This window comes from Rattus norvegicus, chromosome 6 (genome assembly GCF_021556685.1).
Source record: "Rattus norvegicus strain SHRSP/BbbUtx chromosome 6, alternate assembly SHRSP_T2T, whole genome shotgun sequence".
NCBI classification, from domain to species: domain Eukaryota; kingdom Metazoa; phylum Chordata; class Mammalia; order Rodentia; family Muridae; genus Rattus; species Rattus norvegicus.
In genome coordinates, this window is record NC_141539.1 from 95,370,038 (window position 1) to 95,384,100 (window position 14,063).

General features: G+C 45.2%; 1 long non-coding RNA gene across 9 annotated transcripts in view; it reads left to right on the plus strand.

Moving 5' to 3' along the window:
* Window positions 1-14,063, plus strand: part of LOC120103546 (uncharacterized) — a 103,924-nt gene that overhangs the window by 71,052 nt on the left and 18,809 nt on the right. The window contains exons 1-2 of one of the 9 annotated variants that reach the window (XR_015622435.1): window positions 9,599-9,698; window positions 12,084-12,164. The exons of 5 other annotated variants lie outside the window; for them this stretch is intronic. This is a non-coding gene — a long non-coding RNA (uncharacterized LOC120103546). Of the gene's footprint in view, window positions 1-9,533; window positions 9,699-12,083; window positions 12,165-14,063 lie in introns of those variants that run through there. 3 more of the 9 variants (XR_015622440.1, XR_015622446.1, XR_015622449.1) reach the window with 3 other exon arrangements.

Sequence of the window (14,063 nt, forward strand, 5' to 3'; positions counted from 1 at the left end):
ATGAGTAGGGGGCTTGCCATGAAAGAGAAGCTCAGTCTTGTTGGCTGTGCCCACTGGCTTGTGATTATCACCAGTAAGAAGCACACAAGGTGCATAACATGTGTTTAGCCTCAGAGGACTTTGACTCTGGAGCTCAGTGCCTCCTGTGAAGAAAAATCTAGGAAACAAGGGAGAGCTCTTTGCTTTTGTTTTGTAGTGGGAACTGTGTCCTCCCATGGCTCGCCAGGAGGAGGAAAGGTATTGTTTCATGGGTACCCAAAGCTGAGCACCACTCATGCCCTAGAAACAGCTGCAGAGACCCAGCTTAGAGCTTGCATTTGAGAAGAATGGTGGGGGTGCTGGTGGGAAGTAGAGCGGAGGTGCTGCTTTGGCTGAGAGGGCCTGGGCAGGGGAAAGGGCCACTAAGTCAGTCCCAATATGACTGGAGCCAAATAGGGAGTTAAGCCAAGGTCATGAGATGGGGAATCTCACAGAGGGCCAGGATCTGTGAACAGGAGAGGAGGCTGAAGCAGACACAGAAGGTAGCATGAAGGGGACTTAGTCGATTATCCATGGTAATAACAAGACTCGTGGGATAAGCCATGGAAAAATGGCAACAAGTCAGTGATAGGCCCCAAAGCCTTAGAGGCTGGCACCAAGCTTCAGTCAGCTGTGGGATGGAGTTGACACTGACTATGATCTGCTGGCAGGGTCCTTCCACAGTTTGCATAGAGATGTCATAGACCTATAGCTATGTACTGTTGGCATCTAGGAAGCCATGATGTTCATTTCCGGCGATGTTCATCAGTCAGAAACCACTGAGACAAATCCATGTTCTAATGAGAATCTTCACATGATGAGGCGATATACTGAGACCATGGCTCAGAGATCTGAGCTGTTTGCTGGGTTGGCTCGGATTGTGCGTTGTTGTTTGTCCACAGTGCTAAGTCTAACTTGGGTTCTACAAGAAAGGATGAACTGATGAATTAGTGAAGTGGGCTGTGAGATTTGTGAAGGCTGAGTGAACAGTGGCCTCAGCCCCATTGTTTAGCATGTCTAACTTGGCCTCAGCCTCCTGACCTCATAGAAAGCGTGCTCCTCATGGCCACAGAACTCAGGAAGCACTCTAAGGCTGGAGCTGAGCACACGGGATGCCCAGGCCAGCAGACTTCATTGAATCATAGCTTCTTCCTTCTCTGCTGCACCACAGAGCGCCACAGACACACTGACCTCACTTTCCCAGTCCCACCCTTGGCCTCTGTTAGGTTTTGCAATAGGAATTTGGCCGTAAAACTCATTTGCACAATGGCTAAATTTGTTTCACATGTAGAATATGACTCTCTTAGGGATGGATTCTAGGAAGAGGAATGGCAAATTAGTTCAGAATCCCCAAGTGCTGGAAAATGTAATTAACTAGGGTGATGGTGAGAGCTGGTTGGGAGAAGATGAGGAGAAAGAGAAGGAGAAGGAGGATGAAGGAGGCAGGATTTGGGGGGAAGCCCAGTATGAAGAAGCAGCAGTAGATCATCGTCTCTTCTCTTGTCAGAGTAAAGACGCAGAATTGAGGTCGAGGGTTACAATCTGCTCAGTGGAGGAAGGGTGGACCCCAGGGATGGGATGGAGGGAGGAACCTGGTCTTGTCTCTGTTGAGCAATGCTCGGGAGTGGTCACATGGGTCTTGAGAAGCAAACGGTCAGCGACGAAGCCCTAAGCCTGGCTCCTCAGGCACAAAGTAGGGACACAATCCAGGTAAGTGGCTGTGTGTCCAGGTGTCACCAACGATTGCTGTGCTCTTTATAGAAGCCGGAAGTGACTTGGGTCCCTGAATGGTTAACTAACTCCCCTGGTTTGCAAAGTGACTGATCGCATATAGGATTCAAATCCCACTCTGTTTTCCCTGCTGATGTTTCTGGGACCTTGACACTTAAGAAGAAGAATAGGGTATAATACCTTAGTACCTGACATTGCTAAGGTCCTGAGTTCAACTGTGAGTCCTGGAAAACTACAACAACAGCAACAATGACAACGACAAAAAGAAGTCAAACCCAAGTGAGGACAAGCCTTTGATGATGAGTTCTGATCTTTGGAATATGAAGGTGTAGCTCAGTGAATAGAGTGCTTGCTACCATCAACCTTCCTCATGCTGTGGTAACCCCCAGTCATAAAATAATTTTTGTTGCTACTTTATTACTGCAATTTTGCTACCTATATGAATCATACTATAAATATCTGTGTTTCCCGATGGTCTTAGGTGACTCCTGTGAAAGAGTTGTTTGCACCCCAAAGAGGTCACGACTCACAGGCTGAGAACCATTGCACTAAGCAATGGATTCTATACGAAGTACCTCATAAACTGGAGAGGGAGGCTCATGCCCATACCACAGCACTCAGGAGGTAGAGGCAGGAGGATCAGGCATAGAGGTCATCCTCAGATACAGAGTGGGTTTCAGTCCATCCTGAGATACACATTAGACTCTGTCTCAATACAATAGGAATAGGGTTTTCTCCCTGTGTTTGTTACCATGCGCCCCGATAGAGACCATCAGTGCCTAGTGCATGAGACCTGGTTCTGCCTTTCTCTCTAATTCCTAACTCACGGACTAGCAGGGCATCCTGCTCTGCTCTGAGGTATGTGCGTGTCTTATCGAGGTTCCCAACAAAAATGTCTGACTTCTCTGCTTCTATTCTCCAACTTCTCCTCTCCCAACCCTCTTTATTTTATATTTTATTTTTTCTTCCTTCCTTCCTTCCTTCCTTTCTTTCTTTCTTTCTTTCTTTCTTTCTTTCTTTCTTTCTTCTTTCTTTCTTTCTTTCTTTCTTTCTTTCTTTCTTTCTTTCTCTCTTTCTTTTTTAGCTAAGAGAATCCGTGATAAACCATTTGTTTGGAAAAATAGGCAGCCTGCTGAGTCCAGATCACCTTCAAGTGCTTTTGGTATTCAGAGACGTAAAATCTTATTATTCGAGTTTGTTTAAAGAGGCATCCAGAACATGTCCAGGCAGGGCCTGGGGTGGGCTGATCTCAGTGTGGCTGCTGGCTCCACAGGGATAATCACAGGACACCGTGGCCGCATCTCACCACCAGCTCTCAGAAACTAAGCCTGAACTTCTGGGGCCTGGCTGGAAACCACCAGCCATCACTGCCAAGCAGGAGCCGTGCCCTCACGGGCCATCTGCAGAAGTGGTGCGGCCATTTGCGGGCGTTGAGAACAAGCCAGTGGTTGAAGCCAGCTTTTGCTGCTAGCGTGGGCTGCTGGCAGTAAAGCCAGAGTGCAGAGGATCCTGGGGAAGTCACCCCCTCACAGCCTCCTTCAGCTGCCCAGCTGCACTAGATCTAATTTAATTTAGTCAGATCATCTTCGCAGCACAGCATGAGCTGGACCATCAATCTCAGTCAACACAGGAGAAAACCAGGACAGGAGGGGGCCCACCCAAGGTTACACTGAATCACTAGCATTTAAAACTGGAAACACAGCTTCCACATTGCTATAGAAACACATTCAAATGAATAAAAGCAATCGGAGCAGTGTCTTAATTACAGAGCTCCTTTCTGGGGCTAGATCATTATAACGCAAGTGCAAACAAATTAATACTTCCCTGCTTCCCTTTTGGGAGAGGAAGAGAGCAACACGGTGCCAACGCAAACCACTTGATTTCGTGGTATTTCGACGGTTCCCACTGTCATAAAGAATCCACGGGTGTTACATGTTGGCACTTTCAAAACACTAACACCCTAAATCTTTGCTATTGTAATTCCTAAATTTTTTTACGAACACATTTATGGAAAAAGATCCACCTGTTATTCAAAACTTACAAGTTTGTATAAAGGGCTGGGGCGATGACTCGGGGCTGCAGTGCCTGCCACGTAAGCACAGTGATCTGAATTCATATCCCCAAGCACCCACAAAAAGGCCAGGCCAGGCGTGGTGCTTGTAACCTCAGAGCTGGCTGGGCAGCTCGATGTCCCTCTGGGCCAGCTGAAACAGACCATCTCAAAAGACAAGGAGAAAAGCAAGAGAGGAAAATGCTCAACCTTGTTCTCTGCTTTCTATGTATAGCACAGGTGAGTGTCCCTATGCATATCCTGTGCCATTTTGAGTGACAATTGACTAACTTTTAATATTTCCATACTTCTTCAGCTTCTTTCTTTTTCTATGAATATATTCATAAATATGTTTCTTTAAACAAAAATAAGATGTTTTTACTGTGCAGTTTAGAGGCCTAAGGTTTTTGATTGCACTTTCTGTTTCTATAATGTTAAGTCCCAAGCACATTCTTCTGTCATGTAACGAAGAAATGATTTCGTGGTATTTCGACAGTGCCATCCACTCTTCACTTATGGCGCCCAGGATGTTTGAGTGTTGAAGAAGGATGGACCAAAGATAACATTCCCATCACTCCATACTCAGAGAGGAAAAAGAAGTAGACACTCCCCTAACTTCCCGAGAGCTGGCCCATGTCCCCTTCCTCACGGGTCTCTGCTCTCAGAAGCAGAAGGCGTTTGTTTCTCCCCTGTCCTTTCCATCTGCAGCCAGGTCACCGGCTTCCTTCTTAAAAAACTCACTACTCCGGGACTGGGGATTTAGCTCAGTGGTAGAGCGCTTACCTAGGAAGCGCAAGGCCCTGGGTTCGGTCCCCAGCTCCGGAAAAAAAAAAAAAAAACAAAAAACTCACTACTCCAATCATGGCTTACTTTTGGACATCCATATCCATTGAAATGCTGCATCTTCTCAGAAGTGTCTAAATACAAGCAAATGTCTCCCATGATGATGGATCTTCCTGATCTCTGCTCAACTTCCACAATCAAGACAGGAGCATGGCAGCATCTAAGCAGGCATGGTGCAGGAGGAGCTGAGAGCTCTACATCTTCATCTAAGGCAGCTAGGAGAAGACTGGCTTCCAGGCAGCTAGGATGAGGGTCTTAAAGCCCAGGCCCACAGTGACACACCTACTCCAACAAGGCCATTTCTCCAAACAGTGCCACTCCCAGGGCCAAGCATACTCAAACCACCACAGATATTTATCATTTCCTCGGGTTAGGAGCATTCGCAATCTCTACTGTGTTGGAATGTATAATTGTTTTCAAATATCCGTACCCTCGTACACCTTAGAAAGTCTGAAGTTACCCTCTACCCACTTTCTCTGTTTGTTAATCAGCCTCCCTCCATCACCTTCCCAAGCCCTCCTGGTAACCACCATTCGGTTCTCTTCGTCTCTGAGAGACTGTTTGGCCTCCTCATGTGAGTGAGAACATACAGTGTTGCCTTTCCTTGCTGACTTACTTCCATTCAGTAAAATGTCCTCTGTTCAACCCGTCTTAGTGCCAATCATATCATTTTATTCTTTTGGTAGCCGAATACTATCCCATGAATATTTCTATCACAGTTTCACCCACTCGCCCTTGGAGGAACACCTAGTTGGCTGTACAGCGTGGCTCATGACGAACAATTAAACAAACATGAATGCATGTCTACTTGGCAGACTGAATTTTTTTCTTTTAAATATATTAGTATAGTGGTTCCCAACCATCCTAATGCTATATGACCCTTTAATACAGTTCAGGTTGTGGCCTATTGACCATAAAAAGTATTTTGTTGCTATTTCATAACTGCTATTTTGCTACTGTTATAAATTGCAACATAGATATCTGATAGGCAGGATATCTGATATGTGACCACTGTGAAAGGATCTTTGACTGCTAAAAGGGACCCACAGGTTGAGAGCCACTGTACTAGAGGGATTGTTGGATAATATGAGAGTCCTGAATCTTTTATTTTTCTGAAAAAAAAAAGGCGATTTACTTTTGTCCACAGTGTATGAGTGTCCCCATCTCTCTACGTGCTCGACAGTGTATTATTCATTTTGCTAAAAAGTCTTTCTAACACCACCACGTTGCTAGCCCAGCATAATTCCTAAGTACATTCTAAACCAACCACATCCTTGTCCCCACAGATCATCTAGCTGCCATCCCTTAACTTGGGTGGTAGATGGAGAAAACAGGAAGGAAGGAAGGAAGGAAGGAAGGAAGGAAGGAAGGAAGGGAGGGAGGGAGGGAAAAAGAAAGGGAGGGAGGGAGGGGGAAGTGAGTGATGGAGGGAGAAGGGAGAGAGGGAGGGGAAGGGCAGTAATGGAATTTGATTTCAACTGAAGGCATTTTTAGAAGGTCTTTCTCACTAGAGCGGATGCAGGCCATAGCGAACCCGATTCCCTGATGGTTAGGGTGCTGAGATGTGCTGCGTTGTCGTTTTTAAAGTGTTTGGCTTTTCCCGTGTGGTGCCTGGCCACTTGGGTCTCTGTCCGCTCCAGCCCTTCACCCTTCCGTGTTTTTCTCTCTGCACAGCAGCCGGGCAGCAGCGAGTTCTTTCTTCCTTTCCCAGGCAGCTTGCCTGAGAGTTGTTTATCCTAGCTCCTCATGCCGCTAACTCTGTCAGGTACAAGGTGGATGGCAACCTTTAGCTTGGCCAAGGTTAGAAAACAACAACCGCAACAACAAACGGAACACCTCCTCCTTGCTGCGATGACTGAGATTTTTAAACTGTTTTGATTCGGCTACTCTGTAAAATGACTAGATCATGCAAGCGAACGTTCCTCTTATCTCTCATACTCACATTTTTATAGTTATATATAAGATCTACCCTCGGATTATGTTTCCAGTCGATGGGAGAACTTATCCATCCCATCTAACTAGAGCCTGCACCCTCTGACCAGCATGCATCCCTCCCTGTCCACCCTCACCCCGGCAACCATCCCTCTGTTCACTGCTACTGCGAGTGTTGCTAACTCTTGTCTTTTAAAATGCTTTCCCTCTGCCTTCACCTACTCAGCATCTTTGGATCTGGTTAGTCCTTCTCACCTTCCTGGGACTTGCCACCGTTCACTCTCCTTCTCTCCATCTCTCATTTTTAATCACTAGCTTGTGTTTCAGTTTTAGGCCTTAGTGATCCTCTCTCTTTCTATGAAGAACACTCCCTTTTTGAACTGTGTTATTTAACACAGGCAGTCAGAACAAGATAACAAGGAATGGATGGCTTTGTCAGCTATGTCCTCATAGGTTCAGAGAGTGGACATCCAGGGTCAAGGACTCATTCAGGATGTTCAGTTTCTGGTGAAGGAGCTCTCTGTGGCATGCAGCTAGTCAGCCGGCTTCTGGACACATACTTTCATGGTAGAGAGGGAGGGAGAGAGGAGGGGAGGGGGAGGGGAGGGGGAGAGAATGGGAATAGGAGGAGGGAGAGACGGGTGAGCATATGATGTGTATGGGGGCGGTGCATGCATGGAGATCTAAGAGCGGCTTCTGGGTGTTGGTCTTCACTTTTCCACTTGCATCTGGAGATTCTCTTGTCCCTACTTCCCTAAGGGAGATCTCCAGAGAGCCGTTCAAGGTTACAGACACTTGTGCCCTGCTTTTACCTGGGTTCTGGAGATCCAAAGCCAGCTTGTCATGCTTGGGTAGCCAGCATCTTTATCCTCTGAGCCCTCTCCCCAGCCTGGGACATCTGTAAAGGCCCTTACTTACACGTCGCCTTTTAATTGAATGGCCCTCATGGTTTCCGCCATTGTACTGCAATCACTAGTTAGCTGTGCTGAGGCGCTCTGGAGCAGCAGAGGCTCCTGTTAGCTCACTGTCACCTGAAGACCAGGCTCAGAAGTTGACTCCCACCCTGTGCAGAGTGTGAGTGAGGAAACCAATCGTCTTCGGGAGAAATTGGGAAATTATGTTCCAGGCTGTGCTAACTGACTCAGCCAGAGCCTATGTTGAAGAGAACATATAAGACGACCACAGAGAAGGTCAGAGGTCAGCCACTCCATGAATTGCTGTGGTTTTGACTGAAGCGACAGTAATGGAGCAACACTGGCTGTTTCTGAGCCTGGGTGCATCGAAGACTTGTGCTGAGGCCAGATCTTACCTCCTACTGCTGAGTCATCCCACGCTTCTTTGTAATGAAGGTTTATATTTTGCTAATAATTTGTATATGTTCCCTTTTGTAACCCAGAAGGACTTGCTTGGCAGAGCCATTGTAATTCTGCGTTGAGAAGAGCTGAACCTTAGTGATCTCATCCATGGTTCCGCCTCTGAGCAGTTGGAAGAATATAAATATCCATTCTGGAGGCTGTCACAACAACCTTTATAAAGGGGCTCGCTTCTGCCTGGTACTACTGTAAATTCACCGTCTGTTGGCGGCCTACTAGCTGGAATAACCCAACTCTTAAATGTCCCTACCTATTTAAAAATAGCTTCACTAATACATAAATTGGCCACAGGAAAATGGATCTTTAGAGTCAAGTGCTAAGCTAAACTCCTCATTTACTGGCAATTCATTTAATATTGACCTCAAATTACTCAACAGTGAAATCACAATCGTCTGTAAACACGAAAACCTCAGGATTATGGGTCCATATTGTCTAGTTTAATTCAGTGGAAAGGCATACAAGTTAACTTCAGCTTGATGCTTTGACGCTCCTGTGAGGCAGATAATCGTCATCAACTAAAGAAAGAAAACAGAAGCAGGATGTTAGTATACAGAGAGGCACAGTGAAAAGGCGAACCCTAGTGAGTCACTGTTGTAGAAACTCCTTCCTTCTGAGAGTTCACAGAACCCTGAGCTGCTTTTAGCAAGCAGAATACGGGACAGACAACGGGCTAGCTACCCCCGATTGAATTGTTAGACTCCCTTGTAGCCAGCTAAAAAGGTCTCTTTCTGGTTTTGAAATAGTTGGTACCACATGATAGAGGACTGTGGCAATCTGACAGAGTCTGAATAAACTTTAGCTAAGACCAGGGGACCAGATAAAATGTACTCTAGAAACAGCCGGTGCGTGATCTGCCCCTTGTATGACTCTGAGCAGTGACTATTGACTCTAGACCACAGAAGCTACGGGATGACGGGATGATGAGATGACGGGATGATGGGATGATGGGATGATGGGATGATGGGATGATGGGTTGACGGGATGATGGGATGATGGGATGACGGGATGATGGGATGATGAGTGTATTAGTTTAAAGACACTAACCTGCTGACTAGTTTGTTACGCAATGACAGAAATTTAATACAGCCTCCCTGTCAGGGTAGAATGTACCTCATACCCCATCCATTTGGCCATGACAAGTCACTTAACATTTCCGGGCCTTTAAGCTATAACACAGGAATAAGGAACAGTATATAATTCAGCATCAGGAGGATTGGATAATGCAGTCTAACTTAAGAGGAAGTTACACCACGGTGAGGAACAGTTTCTATTGCTCTTAGACAACATGTTGGTCTCACCATCGTAAACATTTTAATTGTTATTTTTCTCTACATACTCCGTGTTCTGAAGACTTCTGGCTCGCACATTAACTGGATTTTTTTTTTCCAAGTGGAATTCATTCTCTCGTCCATTTCTAGTTCATCAGCTGCGTCAAGTTTCTGATCGGTTTGAGATGGTCTTAAAAAAATAGTTATAATGAATGTGTTTGGGTTAAAAGCAAAGCTGTTTGGAGTCAGAGTTAATGAAATTTCCATTAGCTTATAAAAAATGTTAGCAATGGGTTCCTGGGCCAGATTTAGAATCACACAGTTAGTTTAATGGGGAGATAGACACAGGGTGGAGGGACTTGGCAGTGGTCAGGGTTGCCTCTGTTCCTCATTGCTTCCTCGGGTGTTGCTGGGAGATTAGAAAGGCTGGAAAGAAAACTGCAAGCGCCTGTGCCGTGAGATGAGCCAGGAGAGGAAGTCAAGGTACTGGGCTTGTTGTTAAGGGGATTGGAGAACTGGAAATGAACGTGGGGAGTCTTGGGGTTTTAGGAACTATTGTGCAATGTCCACATTACAGTTAAGAGAAAGAATTAAAACACAGATGAAAACAGAGACCACTTCCAAATGGGAGTTTCTAAAATGTTCTTGTCTGTAATTTGCTTTGTGGTAAGAGCTAATGCCTGCATTCTGTGAGCGATGCCTGGCACTAGGGCCATGTTTCTCTCGGAACACTGTCTAAGGAACTAGCATTCTGACCATGCATTATTTACGTCAAGGCCTACTCACTCGGTTTCCAGATGAATGCTTTTCAAGTTGGCTACGGGTTTGACAGAGAATTACATGCACCTTATAGATGTGTCTTCTATGTAAACCCAGACAAATTCCTTAGGACCAAAGATAGATGCAAGCAATTGTTCCATCGGGTCTAAAAGTACATTGATTTGTTTTTAATGCAGCAAATGAAAATACAGTTTAAGAAGAACATCTGAGGAGTAGATGAGGTTTCCCATTTATACTCCGTAAAGCAGAAGGCATCACACATAACCAGCACTCACGTAGCAGACCCACACTCACAGGGCAGACATATAACAGATACGAAATCCAAAGTATAAACACAAAACATGCACGTGGAATCCCATACATGCACAACAAAGGCTTTGAGAAGTCCTGCAGCAGAGGCCCAATGAGGTTTGTTTAACCGTGTGCTTCTTAAGTTAATCTGTGACTCACACCTCCTCAAACAACCCCCAACCCCTTCATGTTGCAGTCATTCAGATTCTAAATACCTTAGTATTCCTGAGCATGTTCTGTGAATAGTGGGCCCTTGAGGTGTTCTCTAAGATGTTATCTGGTTCGTGGGGCAAATATGATAAGTATGAAGCACTTCAGTGTCAACAGGTGTGAGATACATACCACCATTAAAATAACCCACCAGTCAGAACCAATGCCGGCTAATTATATAAGGAACACAGAGCTGTGACTGGTGACCGAAGTCTCCTTTAGGAGTTTGTCCTTTCCATGTACTGTCGGAGAGCCAGCTTCAGCTGTCATATCAGTGTCTTACCATTCGCTATTCACACAGGCAGACACTGCTAGGCAGGGGCAAGGACCAAAAGCTGGTGGGTAGCCAGAGTGGAAGCTCACTCTCCTCCCTCCCCCCTGAGCTTAGCGTCCGTGGACTTGCCATACTGATTCACCACATCACCCTCTCTGCATTCCTGCTGCTAGGGCCCAGAGCAAGTCCTTATCAGCATGCACTGCTCTGTTTATTCTGCATAGAATGGAGGGGAATACATTCCAGCCTCTCAAGAATGTATGGCCAGGTATTCGCTGAACACTTACTGTGAAGATGAGAGAAGTTTCTATCTTCATAAGGAAGCTCCGACCTGGGCTGTGAGAAGACCAGACCACACAGTTTCTACATGAACTCATCTTAGAGCTTAACGGACCACAGGTTCAGCACGGGAAACATTCATTGCTTACAAGGAGAGCAAAAGGCTCTACCCTCAAATGTGTTACTATTTTCCATGCTAAATCAAACCATGCCTTCCCTCCCACGGAGTGGCTTCTACTCTGTAAAAGAAATTGAATATCTCAGCACCTCCCAGATACGCCTGTATCAGGAAATTACTTATTTGTTAAGATATAGAGTAAGAGCATATTAATTAATGCAGCCACCACAGAAAAGAGTACAGGTCTGTGTCAAAACAAGCGAATTAAAAAACTAAACTCAGGGAGCTAGAGAGAGGGTTCAGTGGCTAAGAGGGCTTTGCTGGACAACCATGAAAACGAGAGTTCGGGTCCTAGCCCCCACGTAAGAAGCCAAGCACACTACAAGCTCCTGCTACTTCAGCTCCTAGGGATCCAATGCCCTCTTCTGGCCTTGGTGAAAACCCTCATATGCACATGGGCATTTGAATGTAAGCACACACACAAATGATATAAATAAACCATGGGAATCTGCTCTCCCCTTCCACCAGAGGGGACTTTGATCATGCTTTCCATTGAACCCTAAGCTAAAAAAGAGAACCCATCAGGGATTGAACTGGAAGTAGATCTACCACATGATAAATCTAGATATATAGCCAAAGGAATCAAAGCCACCATGCGATACAGACACCTTCACTCTTGGGTTGATTATGGCGCTATTCACAATAGCTATGTTACAAAAGTCAGCCTACGTACTCATTTACACATGACAAAATGTGGTATATACTTATGCGATGAAGAGTTATTCTGCCATGAGGAAGAATGAAGCCATGTTGTTAGCAGGAAACTGAATGGAACTGAAGATTATAATGTTAAGTGAAAGGAGCCACACTCAGAAAGGCAAATACTGTGTGTTTTCTCTCTTGTGCATGAAAGTAGACGGAAGACTCTTTACGAAGAGGAAAAGGCCAGTAGGAGGGAAAAGAGCACAAGAGAGTGACATGGGGAAATATGACCAATGTAAGTTATATGTAAATATAAAACATCACAATAGAACTCACTGCTTTTTAATTAAATGATAATTAGTATACACAATCAACTATGAGGAAGGGCTAGAGAGATAGCAGAGGGCAAAGGTGCCTGCCACCAAATCTGATGACCTCAGTTCAATCCCTGATGGATTCTCTTTTCAGCCTAGCGCTCAGTGAATCAGACTCCCCATGGTGGAAAGAGAGAATGAACCTCTGTGGGTTGTCCCCTGAACTTCACATTTTCAACCTCTACCCTCCTCACACGCAAAATGAATAAATAAAATGTAAAATATGAAAAAATCAGAAACAACATACTTGAGTGTTGATACCCCCACATGAGTACTGGATTAGAGGTTTAAGACAGAAGCGATATTTTCCCACACTTGTCATATTTAAGCCACAAGGATGGCCTTTTCTATTACAGCCCCAGTTTATGCAAATTTTGTGGACTTTGATGACACTTCCTCTGAACCCTAAACTAAAAAGAAAGCCCATCAACCCTAGCCTACAGTCACCCACATAAATTAGATATTACAAGTTAGATGACCCCAGTGTTGATGTTATTGATGGTTGTAATTATTAGGCACTTGTTTACAGAATGCTTATTAAGGTTGCAGGCATTGCTTTTCCAGGCACTAAGCCCTATAAAACCCACACCAACCTTAACTGAGGTATCGCTATGTCTATCCCTTTTTTATAGATGAGGAAACTCATAACTATCGGTAGTATAAATAGCAAATAACCCCATAGGTTGCTCAGATTTAACAGTTGGGAGGCATTTTGTGCTCTTCTGCTGGACTTGGGAATTTACAGAGAGCTTCTTCAATACACATGCATACGGAGCACTGAGATACCCTAAGGCAGTGGTTCTCAACCTTCCTAATGCTGCAACCCTTTAGTACAGTTCTTCATGCTGTACTGATCCCCATAATGGTAAAGTAATATTGTTGCTATTTCATAACTGCAGTGCTGCTCCTGTTATGAGTCATAATCTAAATTTTGGATTTGCAGGATATCTGATATGCGACCCCTGTAGGGGGTCAGGACCCACAGGTTAAGAGCCACTGCCTTAAACCCTCTTTCCAGCACATTGTCCTCTGGAGCAGAGCTCATGGTTCGTCCCACTGGACAGCAGGGATATTCACTCTTGATCTTCTATGGTTTATTCTCTTTTCTGAGGTCTTGGTAGCACCCGTTTTAGTGACTGATTTGCCACAATCCCTTTTTTCCTCCCCCTCCAACCTGTGGTTCATTTTTCTGGATCACTGTGCTTCACCAACTGTCCTGGTGGACTTGATCTGCTTGGGAGACAGCTTTATCCCAGCTCACCTTCTGAGCTTCCTCTCATTGTAAACAGTCTTGAGAATGAAAGCCCTACGTACCCAGGGCTTCTCCAGCCACACAAAGAGGTACACCCACTCCTCTCCCTGCATCTATGCATAACATTATTTTGATTTGCTTTAAATATCTTGCGTGTTCAACCAAAGTCCAATGCTGCTCCCCCGTTCACGCACAGCTTTTGTTTGCTCATCACTTCAGTGAATAGAGTTGCAGGTTCTCACTGGCTCTGTTTTTCCTTGTGGTTGTTTTGTTTTCCTTTACTGTGAAAGGACAGCTTTCTCTAGCTATAAACACACTGAAGAAATCTTCCTGAAACTACAGGAGCCCTTTCTCTGGAGCATTCTTCTAATTGCTCTGACATCACAATTCCTCCGTTTGTGTTTATTTCCCTACATTCCTGACATACTCGGAGCCCAGGACACAACACGAGGTGACTTTAGACTCTCCCCCACCCCGAAGGATGGTAGTCACAACCCAGTTTGTTGATTACTATTAGACCTGTGAGGACTGAGTTCTGCTGACTGTGGGTAGATGAGGCCTCCAGTCA